The 15,527-nt window shown below is 44.3% G+C and overlaps 1 protein-coding gene across 3 annotated transcripts in view; it reads left to right on the top strand.

Annotated features, from left to right (window-relative positions):
- Positions 1-8,557: 8,557 nt before the first annotated feature.
- Positions 8,558-15,527, top strand: part of LOC102393741 (collagen alpha-6(VI) chain) — a 171,181-nt gene continuing 164,211 nt past the window's right edge. For 2 of the 3 annotated variants that reach the window (XM_006043436.4, XM_006043435.4), the window contains exon 1: positions 8,558-8,745. The gene's annotated coding sequence lies outside the window, so the exon portion shown is untranslated. The other variant, XM_025294082.3, reaches the window with a different exon arrangement.

Raw genomic sequence — 15,527 nt, 5'->3', positions numbered from 1 at the left:
TGGAGAGTTCTGACAAAACGTGGTATACTGGAGAAGGGAATGGAAAACCACTTCAGTATTCTTGCCTTCAGAACCCATGAACAGTATGAAAAAGCAAAATGATAGGACACTGAAAGATGAATTTCCTAGGTCAGTAGGTGCCCAATATGCTACTGGAGAACAGGAGAAATAATTCCAGAAAAAATGAAGAGACGGAGTGAAAGCAAAAACAAAACCCAGCTGTAGATGTGACTGGTGATGGAAGTAAAGCTCAATGCTGTAAAGAACAATGTTGCATAGGAACTTAGGATGTTAGGTCCATGAATCAAGGGAAATTGAAGTAGTCAAGCAGGAGATGGCAAGGGTGAACATCAACATTTTAGGAATCAGTTGACTAAAATGGACTGGAATAGGTGAATTTAACTCAGAAGACCATTATATCTACTACTGTGGGCAAGAATCCCTTAGAAGAAATGGATAGTCAACAAAAGAGTCCAAAATGCAGTACTTGGATACAATCTCAAAAACAACAGAATGATCTCTGTTCATATCCAAGGCAAACCATTCAATATCACAGTAATCCAAGTCTATGCCCAAATCAGTAACACTGAAGAAGCTGAAGTTGAATGGTTCTAAGAAGACCTACAAGACCTCCTAGAACTAACACCAAAAAAGATGTCCTTTTAATTATAGGGGACTGGAATGCAAAAGTAGGAAGTCAAGAAATTCCTGGAGAAACTAATGTCAGAGAATAAAAGGAAAGATATATCCATTTGAATGTAGAGTTCCAAAGAATAGCAAGGAGAGATAAGAAAGCCTTCCTCAGTGATCAATGCAAAAAAATAGAGGAAAAAAATAGAATGGGAAAGACTAGAGATCTCTTCAAGAAAATTAGAGATACCAAGGGAACATTTCATTCAAAGATGGGCACAATAAAGCACAGAAATTGTATGGAACTAACAGAAGCAGAAGATATTAAGAAGAGGTGGCAACAACATACAGAAGAACTATACAAAAAAGATCTTCATGACCCAGATAATCACAATGGTGGTCACCTAGAGCCAGACATCCTGGAATGTGAAGTCAAGTGGGCCTTAGAAAGCATCACTACAAACAAAGCTAGTGGAGGTGATGGAATTCCAGTTGAGCTCTTTCAAATCCTCAAAGACAATGTTGTGAAAGTGCTGCACTCAATAAGCCAGCAAATTTAAAACTCAGCAGTGGCCACAGAACTGGAAAAGATCAATTTTCATTCCAATCCCAAAGAAGGGCAATGGCAAAGAATGTTAACCCTACCACACAGTTGTACTCATCTCACACACCAGCAGAGTAATGCTCAAAATTCTCCAAGGAAGGCTTCAATAGTATGTGAACCAAGAACTTCCAGATGTTCAAGCTGTATTTAGAAAAGGCAGAGGAACCAGAGATCAAATTGTAAGCATCCATCAGATCACTGAAAAAGCAAGAGAGTTCCAGTAAAACACCTACTTCTGCTTTATTGATTGTGCCAAAACCTTTGACTGTGTGAATCACAGGAAACTGTGGAAAATTCTTCAAGAGATGGGAATACCAGACCACCTTACCTGCCTCCTGAGCAATCTGTATGCAGATCAGGAAGCAACAGAACAAGACATGGAAGAACAGGCTGGTTCCAAACTGGGACAGGAGTCTATCAAGGCTGTATATTGTCACCCTGCTTATTAAACTTACATGCAGAGTACATCATGTGAAATGCCAGGTTAAATGAAGCACAAGCTTGAATCAAGATTGCGGGGAGAAAAATCAATAACCTCAGATATGCAGATGGCATCACCCTTATGGCAGAAAAAGAAGAGGAACTAAAGAGCCTCTTGATGAAAGTGAAAGAGGAGAGTGAAAAAGCTGGCTTAAAACTCAACATTCAAAAAACTAAGATCTGGTCTTAGTGATGGAATCTGGTCCCATCACTCCATGGCAAATAGATCGGGAAGCAGTGGAAATGGTGAGAGACTTTATTTTCCTGGGCTCCAAAATCACTGCAGATGGTGACTGCAGCCATGAAATTAAAAGATGCTTGCTCCTTGGAAGAAAAGTATGATCAACCTAGTAAGCGTATTAAAAAGCAGAGACATTACTTTGCTGATTAAGTTCTGTCTAGTCAAAGTCATGGTTTTTCCAATAGTCATGTATGGATGTGAGATTTTGACTATAAAGAAGGTGAAGATTGATGCTTTTGAACTGTGGTATTGGAGGAGACTCTTGAGAGTCTGAAGATTGATGCTTTTGAACTGTGGTGTTGGAGGAGACTCTTGAGAGACCCTTGGACTGCCAAGAGATCCAACCCGTCAATCCTAAAGGAAATCAGTCCTGAATATTCATTGGAAGGACTGATGCTAAAGCTGCAGTACTTTGGCCACCTGATTCAAAGAACTGACTCACTGGAAACAACCCTGACGCTGGGAAAGATTGAAGGCAGGAGGAGAAGGGGAAGACAGAGGATGAGATGGTTGGATGGCACCACCTACTCCATGGACATGAGTTTGAGTAAACTCTGGGAGTTGGTGATGGACAGGGAAGCCTGGCATGCTGCAGTCCATGGGGTCAAAAACAGTCGGACCTAACTGAGCAACTGAACTGAACTGATAGGACCAGATGCCATGATCATAATTTCTTGAATGTTGAGTTTTAATCCAGCTTTTTCACTCTCCTCTTTCACCCTCATCAAGAGGCTCTTTAGTTCCTCTTCACTTTCTGCCATTTGAGTGGTATCATCTGCATATATGAGGTTGTTAGCATCCCCTGCCCCCCACAGTCTTGATTCCAGCTTGTGATTCATCCAACCTGGTATTTCACATCATGTACTCTGCATAAAAGTTAAATAAACATGGTGATAATATACAGCCTTGAGGTCCTCTCCCAATTTTGAGCCAGTCCATTGTTCCATGTCTAATTCTACTGTTGTTTCTTGACCTGCATATAGCTTTCTCAGGAGGCAGGAAAGGTGGTCTGGTATTCCCATCTCTTTAAGAACTTTCCACGTTTGTTGTGATCCACACAGTGAAAGGCTGTCTCCTAGTCGATCCTTTCTCTATGATCCAACAAATGTTAGCAGTCTGAGCTCTTGTTCCTCTGCTTTTTCTAAAACCAGTTTGTGCACTGGAAGTGTTTTGTTCACCTACTGCTGAAGCCTAGCTTGAAGGATTTTGAGCATAACCTTGGTACCATGCAGGAATCTTGTTTGTTTTGGTCCCTTATATACTCTTAGTGTATAGAATAATGCCTCCCACTCAGTACATGCTCAATGGATCTTTCTGCAGTGAGTGATGAATGATTAAACAGCCCATGTATCACCTTATACACTCCTGTGGCTTCAAGTACCAATTTTATGATGAACCCAAATCTCATTTCCAATCGAGTTCTCACTTGTAGGTTCCATACCCATGTGTTTCCATCTGGCCACTGAATATCACCTCTTGAATAGCTCCCAGACATCTCAAACTCAAAGATACCAAAAAAATAGAAATATTTCCTTCTTCCCTCCCCTGTTCAAGGCCCCTCTCCCTACTGGGTTCACTATCTCAGTAAATGGCCTCACATTTAAAGTCAGAAACCTGGGAGTTACTCTAGAGTCATCTTGCACTCACCCACATCCTGACAATTACCTGCTCTACCTTCTCCATGTTCACTTCATACCAGGCCCCTCTATTGTCCAGCCATCAACTTCCATGTTTTCATGGACACTGATCCTTCAAACTTCCTAATTCAACCCCAGGTTCAACATTTATACCAGGTATCATCTCCCTCCAGGATTCCTCTTGTGGTACCCAGAACATACAGACCACTATTACATTAATAATTGGCCTAGTTACTCCTCTCCAATACAAGGCTCTGTGGTCCTAAATGTGGAGACCATAGCTAAGCACATGCTAGTACCTAAGGCTGTATCTACCTCATAGTAGGTATTTAAAACGTGTTTGTCAAATAGATCTCAGTAAAACAAGTAAGATGCCTGCATTCCATATATTAGCTTAATGTATGATGAAAAATGGAGAAGGCAATGGCACCCCACTCCAGTACTCTTGCCTGGCAAATCCCATGGATGGAGGAGCCTGGTAGGCTGCAGTCCATGGGGTCGCTAGGAGTCGGACACCACTGAGGGACTTCACTTTCACTTTTCACTTTTCACTTTCATGCATTGGAGAAGGAAATGGCAACCCACTCCAGTGTTCTTGCCTGGAGAATCCCAGGGACGGGGGAGCCTGGTGGGCTGCTGTCTATGGGGTTGCACAGAGTCGGACACAACTGAAGCAACTTAGCAGTAGCAGCATGATGAAAAATACAGATTATCATTATAAAAATGATTCCAATCCTTCAGAGTGCCTGACCCATGGAAGTATTCAATACATATTTTGTTGAATCAAAGAGTAAATAAACACAGAGGAAGCATCCTTGTCTATGGCAAGGAAGCACAAAAGCAACATGAGATCAAGCAATGGTGACCAATTCTAAGACACCAGACTTCATAAACAGTGGTGGAAGGAGGGCAGAAGGGCAATGCAGAAGACAGAAAGAAGAATAGGAATAGACATAAAGGGCCCTGAGTTTGGGTTCTGATCTACAGGCAGTGAGGAGCTCTTTAAGATATTAAGTCAGAGAATGCAAATCAAAACCACAATGAGGTACCATTTCATGCCAGTCAGAATGGCCACGATCCAAAAGTCTACAAGCAACAAATGCTGGAGAGGATGTGGAGAAAAGGGAACGCTCTTACACTGTTGGTGGGAATGCAAACTAGTACAGCCACTATGGAGAACAGTGTGGAGATTCCTGAAAAACCTGGAAATAGAACTGCATTATGACCCAGCAATCCCTCTGCTGGGCATACACACTGAGGAAACCAGAAGGGAAAGAGACACGTGTACCCCAACGTTCATCACAGCACTGTTTATAATAGCCAGGACATGGAAGCAACCTAGATGTCCATCAGCAGACGAATGGATAAGAAAGCTGTGGTACATGTACAAAATGGAGTATTACTCAGCCATTAAAAAGAATACATTTGAATCAGTTCTAATGACGTGGATGAAACTGGAGCCTATTATACAGAGTGAAGTAAGCCAGAAAGAAAAACACCAATACAGTATACTAATGCATATATATGGAATTTAGAAAGATAGTAACGATAATCCTGTATGCATGACAGCAGAAGAGACACAGATGTATAGAACAGTCTTTTGGACTCTGTAGGAGAGGAAGAGGGTGGGATGATTTGGGAGAATGGCATTGAAACATGTATAATATCATATATGAAATGAATCGCCAGCCCAGGTTCAATGCATGATACAGGAAGCTTGGGGCTGGTGCACTGGGATGACCCAGAGGGATGGTATGGGGAGGGATATGGGAGGGGGGTTCAGAATGGGGAACACGTGTACACCCGTGGCGGGTTCATGTTGATGTATGGCAAAACCAATACAATATTGTAAAGTAATTAGCCTCTAATTAAAATAAATAAATTTATATTTTAAAAATTTTTTAAAAAGTTATTAAGTCAGCAGAGTGATTGAGAAGATGTGTGGTCTAGAAAGATCCCTCTGTCAGAAGAATGAAAGATAAATTGGCATGAATCAGGTGGGATGGAGTGGGTAAGGAGATGGCCTGACTTTGGAAGGTCCAATAGATGATAACTTTAGTAGCTTGAGGGTTTAAGCTGTGAAAGTCTACCTGGATTGAGTCCTGGATTTATGAGAGAAGTAAACCTGGATATTCCCAAGCTGATGGAAAAGACATTGATTTTCTCCCAAAGGCTGAACTATGAATGTACAAGGCTCCCAGAATCCCATCACTGTTATGGTAGAGCACCTATAAGTATGGATTAGGTTAAGTCATCCATCTTTTCTAATGAAATTCATGACCAGTTTGATAAGGCTGTCATAGGCGCCAAAAACCCATTCGAGCACATACGCTACCCATACTTCCATGGAAGTTACAGATGTTCCTCAAAAAGCTCTGGAAATACAGCAAACAGAACTGGCCAGTTGCTCATTATTTCTCTGGTTCAGAAATTAAGGGTTGCACAATGGGAAAATTGGGGTCTTTTTAGGCAACCACTTGCATTTACAAGATCTTTCTTCCTTCTCTGCATTTTTGCTCTAGTTTAAGTGAAAAGAAGCATTATTCTTTGGGTGCTGGTCAAAGTTTGATCCAGTTGTAAAATTGGTTTGGGCATCAAAAGATCTGTAAAACAGAGTGTTTTGAGAGAGCCCAAAACAATATGTTGAGGGGACTTGACTTGTTGTCAAGGCAATGCTATTGAGTCTTCACATTATTGATCTGACATGATCATTGGTTCTGGCTAGATCATGAGTCAGAGGTTTCTGAACTGCTGAAGCCATTCTATCAGACCAGTATTTCCTATGGTGCTATAATAAAACGGTCATTGTTTGTATGTGTGGTACAGTCTCACAACTTCGGTGAGTTGGCTATTGGCTAGAAACCCTGCTAGCAGGAATTACATCTGCCTCTTTCAATAATGATCCTCAAATGAGGAATGTACACTTGAGTTTTGAAGTGTACTTTAATAACATTAATGCTCTAGGAGAATATGAAAAGTTGAATTAATTTTAGTCATTTTAGGTAAAAACAACAATAACTTGAATGTTCCAGTGTTTATGTGTGTGTTCCAATGTTATCTCAGTCTCCTTTGCACCAAAGCCACGGGACCCACAGAAGAGTCTCCATTCTGTAGTCACCTATCCTGGCTCTGCCAAGCCTATGAACCAGAACATGAACATTCAGTGAGGGGCATGCTGCTGAGTCACTTCAGTCATGTCCGACTCTGTGCAACCTCATAGACAGCAGCCCACCAGGCTCCCCCGTCCCTGGGATTCTCCAGGCAAGAACACTGGAGTGGGTTGCCACTTCCTTCTACAATGCGTGAAAGTGAAAAGTGAAAGGGAAGACGCTCAGTCGTGTCCGACCCTCAGCGACCCCATGGACTGCAGCCAGCAGGCTCCTCCGCCCACGGGATTTTCCAGGAAAGAGTACTGGAGTTGGGGTGCCATTGAGGGGCATGAGTAAGTGTCTTTATTTACATTCCATGGGGGAACAAACTAAAATTAATGACCCTGCCAAAATTACAGTTGGTGATGGTCTGAGTCTTGAAGTTATACGCCAGACTCCAGAGGAATCCTTGTTCTATGGGAACCATCTCTGCTTTGAACTCATCAACTTGTCGAGCTGACACTCCATGCTACACAAGCACCCCCTAGGCTAGACTGCCTGTGTTCAATTCCAATTCTACCACTTCCAAATTTGTCTTTCTTTAGATTCAAAATTTTTATTCACTTAGTATAACATTAAATAGTCAAGTTTTTAAAACACTCTTAGTTACCGGGTAGAGGGTCAGTGGAAACAGAACTCTGTCTTCCCAGTCTTTGCTACTGTTGTTTTCTTTGTCTGGGACTCTCTTTTCCCTGTTGTATCACTGATCCTGCTCACAGTGCCAATTCTCTCATTGCATCTCACTGTGTGCACTGTTCATTGAACCCATTGTAGGCAAGGTGCGAGCTAAGAGGCTGGAAGAAGACGCATTTATTCTCTCCTGGCTGAGGCAGCAGCCAGTAGCTGCAGATATAATACAACATAACCACACACAACCCTCCAGGGCTTTTCCAGGGGAAGGTTGTATATACTTACAGAACAGAAGTAGCCTGTGGCCAAGCAAGTACCTTCTGAGGTGCATGCACAGTGCTATATGTGACCTCAGCTGTTGCATAATCATTATTCACAAAATGTGGAGCAAGAGCAGAGAGGCCAATGGGCAAAGAGAGCCTGACCACGACATCTTAGCTAATTTCTTTCCCTACACCTGCTTTCATGCCTATCTCACTCTTTAGATTTCAGTTGGAGCTTCATTTCCTTCGGAAAGAGTCTTTTGGCCCTGCAAGACTTGAATTAGGATCCCTTCTTCTGTGTTCTCCTGGCCTCACTTACCCCACCAGCAATTACCACCCCGGTTCCTGTTTCCGCTTGTCCCCCAGTGAGACTGAGAACGGAGAGCCCGACTTGGTTTTGCATCCCAAGCACCTAATAGTAGCAATTACTAGGTGCTCAGAAATTTGTAAAATGAATGCATGGATAGACAAATGAATGGACAGTCAGTGGATGAGAGAGTCAGAAATATTCTGCTTTGGACCCTGAATTCCAAGTGGGGACCTCCGAGGGCGCTTGACCTCCACCATGGAGTGCGCAGGGTCTAGTCTCCCTTCACAGGCAAGTTGGAGCAGTTCCCACCACCCTGCGCATCTGGCAGGCGCAAAGAAGGAGCGCACCTCCAACACCCCAACTTCTCCGACCTCAGCTTCCTCCCGGGTCTGCAGCCCGGGGTAGAGGTTCCACGTAGGGAAGGGGTCGGCGGGGCAGTGGCAGCCCCAGGAAACCTTCAACGGCTTCCATCCCCTCCCTGCGGCTGCGGCCCCTTCCTCGGGGACGCGCGCTGGGCCGGGGCCGCCGGGGCGGGGAAGGGTCGGCTCGGGGCGGGGAGAAGTGTTTATATAGCAGTGAAGAGGGGTTGGGAGCTAACTCCCGCCTGTGGGACACCGGGAGGCCAGAGGCTGCCCGCGCCGCCTCCGTCCCTGCCAGGGTCTCCCCGGTCACCGCGGGTCTCCCGGGCGGTGGGCACTGGGCACTGCGCTCCCGCGGGTGCCTTGCACTCGGCTTCGCGCGCTGCAAGGAGATCTGCCCAGACTCGGGAAGGGCCGGGGACAGCGAGGACGTTTCCCCGAGGTAAGTGCTGGAGCCGCGGTTAGCTGGACTGACCAGAGCCAAAACTAGGTCGGCAAGTGGTCAGTGGTTGCATGGAAGGGACGCGCCGGATGGAGGGGGCTACGTGAGGACCCCGGTAAAGGAACGGAGGTAAGAAGCTCAAACCCGCTTCTTCTGTTTCCACCTTCTCCAGGCTGCGTTCGCTGCCCTTCATTGCGACTTTTTCTCGCATCCTCCCCTTGGAGCGCGCACAGCACACTCGGGTCGCTCTCTGCACCCGGCTCCCTGTCCCCCACCGCACGACTGCCCCACTAACAGTGTCCCCACGCCCAGCACAGGGTCTGGAGTGTGGCAGACACCCGAGACGGCACGGGAAATGAATGAATGAGGTTATAACCAGCCGGGGTCAAGAAAAGTCCCTTCAAGCCCGTCCAGACCCTGCCTGTACGTTTGCTCCTGCAGTCACCCACGTTCATTAAAGTTGGTTGAAGTTTTATTGTTGACTGAAGGGAGGAGAGAAGACGGGGCGGGGGTGGGGGGCGGGGGTGGGGGTGGGGGCTGGGAATCCGCCCTTTTATGAATGCCCAGTAACATTCTACAATGAGTGGAACCCCAGCTTACTGGCTCAGCGTCAACTGTGCAAATGTGTCAACGGGGGGCGGGTAGGGGCAGGCAGGCGGGAAGAGGAAAAATATTGGCCCTAGGAAGTGATTTATTTTCTCCTGTGTCCTTTTGTGATAAAGATTTCTCATTTCTCTTTTTAGAAGTCTACTCTATGGAGATATTAGAGGTGGTCTTTGTCAGTTGGAGGAAAGGTTTCCATAGGGGACTAGGATGGTAATGTACATTAGCAATAGCTGAGGTGTCTGTAAAAATCATGAGGCTTAAGACAGGAAGGCCATTACAAGTCTTTCATTAAGAATTTCTGCAGTTAACCAAATCTGCAGTCATACTGCTTTTTTAAAAGAAGGATCTATTTGATGAGTACTATTTTAAGATAAAACTTTCCAGTATGGCATTGTGTAATACACAGGTGGCCTTAAAAGTTTTCCTTTATAAAGGAAGTTATCAGCTTTCTCTCTCCTCCCACATTTTATTTCAAAATATTAGAAGTGCAGAGGAAACCTGAAAGGGAAGCTTATCTTCTCCTCAAAAGGCTGGATTAGAAAACTGTCCAAAAGGCCGCTGTACCATGTGAAATCAAATTTTATAGTGTACATAAAAGACTTTAGGGGAGGAATCCTTGAAGAATCATCTTTAACCTTTTCTGTATCAAGAAAAACCATATACTTTTACTAAATTTTCTTGTGAAACAATTCTCAGAAAAGACCTTTGTTAAATATACTTGGAACTTGCACTTTTCACATCCCTTCAGATAGTCCAAATTGCAAGAAAGTTTGGATATTTGGAATGTTTATCAAGAATGAATTTTTTAAAATCTATTTACATGAACAGTGCCAAGAGCAACTAATTAAGACACTAAACAAAAGTCAGATTATAAGCACTATGGATAAAAGTTGATGCATTATGCATCTATATACATGGTATTCTATGTAGTCTTGCTAATACAATAGTATTAAAAATGACTGAAAATATCTTCTTTGACAGTAAATATCTACTGTCCCTGGAATTTCTCAAGAATATACCATTGCCAGGTATACAATCTACAAATAAATAAAAGTGATCCCAACTAATGAGGGTGTATTTGTAACCAAAAATCACTCATTCTTACAGTCCCAAGAAATAAGTATGAAGATCAGATTGTTCTAGGCTTCTTTTATAAATGTCATGAATATAAGACTTCTTCAGGGTGATCAAAAGTTGGACAAAACCTTTTTTTCTCTTGTCCTGACCTTTTTGTTGTTTCTTGTCTTTGCTATTTAAAGTAGGAAGTGGATTAGCTTTGCTATGAAAAGAATCCAGATTCAAATTATAGAAGAGCTTGAAGTGAAGTGAAAGTCGTTCAGTCGTGTGTCTAACTCTTGCGACCCCATGGACTGTACAGTCCATGGAATTTTCCAGGCCAAAATACTGGAGTGAGTAGCCTTTCCCTTCTCCAGGGGATCTTCCCAACCAGGGATCGAACCCAGGTCTCCCACATTGCAGGTGGATTTTTTACCAGCTGAGCCACCAGGGAAGTCCACAGAAGAGCTTGGACAGCCGCTTAATCTCTCTGAGTCTTTTCTCACCTGTCACAGGGAGCATGATACCTACATACCTCACAGGGATGTGTGAGGAAAGAAAAAAAAGATTCTTATAAAATGCCAGGTACACATGATCAATAAACGAGGATGATGGTGATGGTAGTGGGAGTCCTTAAGGGTCAAGGCCCCTAGGAGTGTTCCCAATAATTCATTTATCATTGGGCCCAATTTTAGTCCATATTTTGAGCTCACTGAAAAACCTTGTTGCCATGGAGTGTAAGATGATTGTAACATGATTCATAGACATGCATAGCTCACCCAAAGTTGTAATCTCACTTTTCCACCTGGAAGTGTTCCCTTTGGTGGAGATCATTTAAGGAAAGACCAGTCACTCAGGAATGCTGCCGTCCCGAAAGAGCTGCTGGGGAGTTGTGGCTGTTCTGATTCGTTCTGTGTCTCTTTGCCTCTTCTGCTTTACAAGCTAGAGGAAATTTTCTAGAAAAGTCCAGTGGTGCCTGCAGGTCAAAGACTTTGAAAAATGCACCCACTGTTTTAGTGTCTTTGGATAATGGTTTTGTGGTAACAAAAATATCTTCCTACTTTCAGCAGAAAGGCATTAGGTTTACATTTTCAGAATTTTAAATTGAAGGCCTATAAAACAACCTTCAGTTCTTCAAGGGAAAGGAAAATTTAGAAAGTGTACAGGATGCTTTACAGAACAGTCAAGGCCAAACTTTTTCAATGAAGAAATAGTAGTTAGAAAGATTTGGTCTTGCTCCTTTTCCAGATTCCTCGTCCTCCTTCCAAACTTGTCTTTTCTTGGGGTGACCCCAGGGTGCTGACAGGGAAATTTGGATGAAGATACCATGAGTAAAAATGGATACTGTTTGGCTAACATAAGCAATGCACAGAAGGAAAGGTCTCCTGTGGCCCTTGTAACCCTTATGTTTCCCACGGTACCTGGCACTTAGTCAGTATGCAAGAAATATTTGATAAATAAATGACTAATTTTAAGTCACTTTGCAATTTTAGTGAAAGAGTCTGGCTGAAGTACCCTTTTCATGTACATCTGGAGCAGTTGCACTTAGAAAATCCAGACAAAAGAATCGGGATCACCTCTTGCTTATGTCTTTTGCTAAAGAAGAAAGATTCTAAATCTTACCTTTATGAGTCATCTTGATTGACTGAGATAGCCCTAAAAACTAACACTTTTTATGATTCCAAATAGCAAACCTAAGGAAATTTGCTGATTTAATTTTGCCATGAAAAGAAAGTTTTCCCCCAAATGCTAAAAAGATGGAGAGGAGGCAAGAAAAAGAAAGCATCCAAACCAACTCTGTCTCAAGCCTTAGCATTCCCCTTAAGTCACAAAGAGATAATAAATATACATTTAACCATTCTTTTAGCCATTTATAGTTAAGGATGAGGTATTGATTTGACTCAAACATGTTTTTGCAATGCTTTAAGTACTGTATCCTAAACTTTAGAGGGGAAAGATTTTGCCAGAGTTAGTTGGCAAAGACATTTGTGTTGGCTTGAAAACCCATAAGCTAATCACTTATTGAGTCCTTTAAAAACAACTTGATGAATGTCTGGCAAGATATTATGACTGAAATTCTCCATTGCATGAGTCCAAATACAATAGAACTTTGAAGATTCTGGGCGAGTCAGAGTCATATTTGGCGATGTTTGTTTGGTGGGGAAAAAAAATACCAGAGTGTATCAAATGGCCCATGTGCTATCTTTCAGTACCCCACCTTACCGTAAGTTAGTAGGTGTGGATAACACTATGATCAATCCCATTTATGTATGCGTGTCTCTGGGCAGATGGCGTTTTGTGTTGTAGTAGATTTCCCTAATGCCCAGGCTTTTCTCTTCTCCGCTGGCTGGCAGAGGATATCAGAGCCTTGAGCATACCCCTTCTGCATTCGGCGTTTTGCTGCAGGCTTCTTATGTCAAGCCCCCCTGGAGGCCTTGAGGGTTTTCTCTGGCCTTGGGAGCATGGTCGACTCATGCAGAGCAGTCTAGAGGGGCCTGGAAGTTAATACTCTGGGAGCAACCCCTTAAACAGTAACTGGTGAAAGCTGGTGAATAAGTATCCTCTGGCTTCTCACACCTTGGGGGAGGCCACTCTTGAGGTCTGATCTTTATGTTCTTCCTGAAGTGCCCAAGGGGATGAGCTCCAGCTGCCCAGAACACTAACCCACTTGCTCATTCACAGTTCTACCTGGCTCCCTGTCTCACCTCCCTGACCCTCTACTAGTGATTGGAGGGATCCTCTCCTCAATAAACTTGTTGCACAAATTCTTGTCTAGACTCTGCCTTGAGGGAACCCAACCTACCACGTGCTTGTTCATGGTTTCAGTAAAGGCAGTGTTTTAGCCCTAAGTATTCTGTAGATTGTATCCTAGTCAAAAAGTGAATTGTATTGCTCTTCCTCCTGCTTGTGATGCTAGCTGTCTTGCTGTATCTCACCATGTACACTATTCGCTGAACCCATGGTAGGCAAGATGTGAGCTGAGAGGCTGGAAGTTTTCTTAGCATTTTTGCTAGGAGCCATGGGAACTGCAGATGCAGTTCTCTTCTGGCTGGTGCAGCAGCCATAGCAGCATATGTAACACAACATCACCACACACAACCTGTGTCCAAGCGAGTACCCTGTGGCATGCATGAAGTGAAGTGAAAGTCGCTTAGTGGTGTCCAACTCTGCAACCCCATGGACTGTAGCCCGCCAGGCTCCTCTGTCCATGGAATTCTCCAGTCAAGAATACTGGAGTGGGTTGCCATTCCCTTCTCCAGGGGATATTCCCAACCCAGGGATCAAGCTGGGTCTCCTGCATTGCAGGCGGATTCTTTATTCACAGGTAAAGAATTTTCCTGTGACATGCATGCACAGTGCTATAAATGATCTCAGCTGTTACACAGTTATTATTTATAAGGCGTGAATGAGAGCCTGAACATGCCGTCTTGGCTAATTTTCTCTCTCCCCACACTCTGCCCCTTCAGGGTCTCCTGTCCCACAGATTATGTAGGTTCTGCCCTCTGTAGCATCCCCCTAGCAACAGTGCCGCCAGTTGAGCACACATCCCGCAACAGCAGTAGAGGCTACAACAGCAAACAGTTACATCCCCAACACATAGCAAAACTCAATGCCAGGCACCACAAGGAACGCATGTTGCAGTCCTTGCCCTCACAGGGTTAGAAGAGCCACCCACTGCATGTGGAGCGCCTTTGTCTGCCATGGCCAAGTGCAGTCCACTGGCTGTCCTTGTGAGAGTGCAGGAAAGCCTCTGCAGAGGCAACTGCGCTCCTGCGGAATTTTATTACTATGGAACCACACAAGCCAGGCCCACCCCTTCAAGCTGGGGATTTTTCTTTTTACGGCATTCACAGCTCATCCATATGATCAATTTTCTAAATCTGAGGACGCAGCCTTCACAGTACACTGTCTACATAAGACACAGCCTTCACGGTACACTGTTCTCCATAGGACACAGCCTTCACAGTACACTGTCTACATAGGACACAGCCTTCACGGTACACTGTCTACATAGGACGCAGCCTTCACGGTACACTGTCTACATAGGACGCAGCCTTCACGGTACACTGTCTACATAGGACGCAGCCTTCACGGTACACTGTCTACATAGGACGCAGCCTTCACGGTACACTGTCTACATAGGACGCAGCCTTCACGGTACACTGTCTACATAGGACGCAGCCTTCACGGTACACTGTCTACATAGGACACAGCCTTCACGGTACACTGTTCTCCATAGGACACAGCCTTCATAGTGCACTGTTCTGCATAGGACACAGCCTTCACGGTACACTGTTCTACATAGAACACAGCCTTCACGGTACACTGTCTACATAGGACACAGCCTTCACAGTAGACTGTTCTATGTAGGACACAGCCTTCATTCACAGTACGCTGTCTACATAGGACACAGCCTTCATGGTACACTGTCTACATAGGACGCAGCCTTCATGGTACACTGTCTACATAGGACATAGCCTTCACGGTACACTGTGTACATAGGACATAGCCTTCACGGTACACTTTGTACATAGGACATAGCCTTCACGGTACACTGTCTACATAGGACGCAGCCTTCATGGTACACTGTTCTCCATAGGACGCAGCCTTCATGGTACACTGTTCTCCATAGGACACAGCCTTCATGGTACACTGTTCTACATTGGACACAGCCTTCATGGTACACTGTTCTACATTGGACACAGCCTTCATGGTACACTGTTCTACATAGGACACAGCCTTCACAGTACACTGTTCTACACTGGACACAGCCTTCACGGTACACTGTCTACATCATAGGACTCAGTCTTCACAATACACTGTTCTACATAGGACACAACCTTCTCAGTATACTATTGTAAATCTCCATCGTAGAACACAGCCTCTACAGTACAATGTTCTGCATAAGAAAGTGAAAGTGAAAGTGAAGTCACTCAGTCCTGTCCGCCTCTTTGTGACCCCATGGACTGTAGCCTACCAGGCTCCTCTGTCTATGGGATTTTCCAGGCAATAGTACTGGAGTGGATTGCCATTTCCTTCTCCAGGGTATCTTCCCAACCCAGGGCTCGAACCCGGATCTCCCGCATTGTAGACAGATGCTTTACCATCTGAGCCACCAG

Source organism: Bubalus bubalis, chromosome 1 (assembly GCF_019923935.1).
Source record: "Bubalus bubalis isolate 160015118507 breed Murrah chromosome 1, NDDB_SH_1, whole genome shotgun sequence".
In the NCBI taxonomy this organism is placed as follows: Eukaryota; Metazoa; Chordata; class Mammalia; order Artiodactyla; family Bovidae; genus Bubalus; species Bubalus bubalis.
The sequence above is the reverse complement of the archived record's forward strand: the minus strand, read 5'-3'. Positions and strand labels throughout refer to the sequence as shown.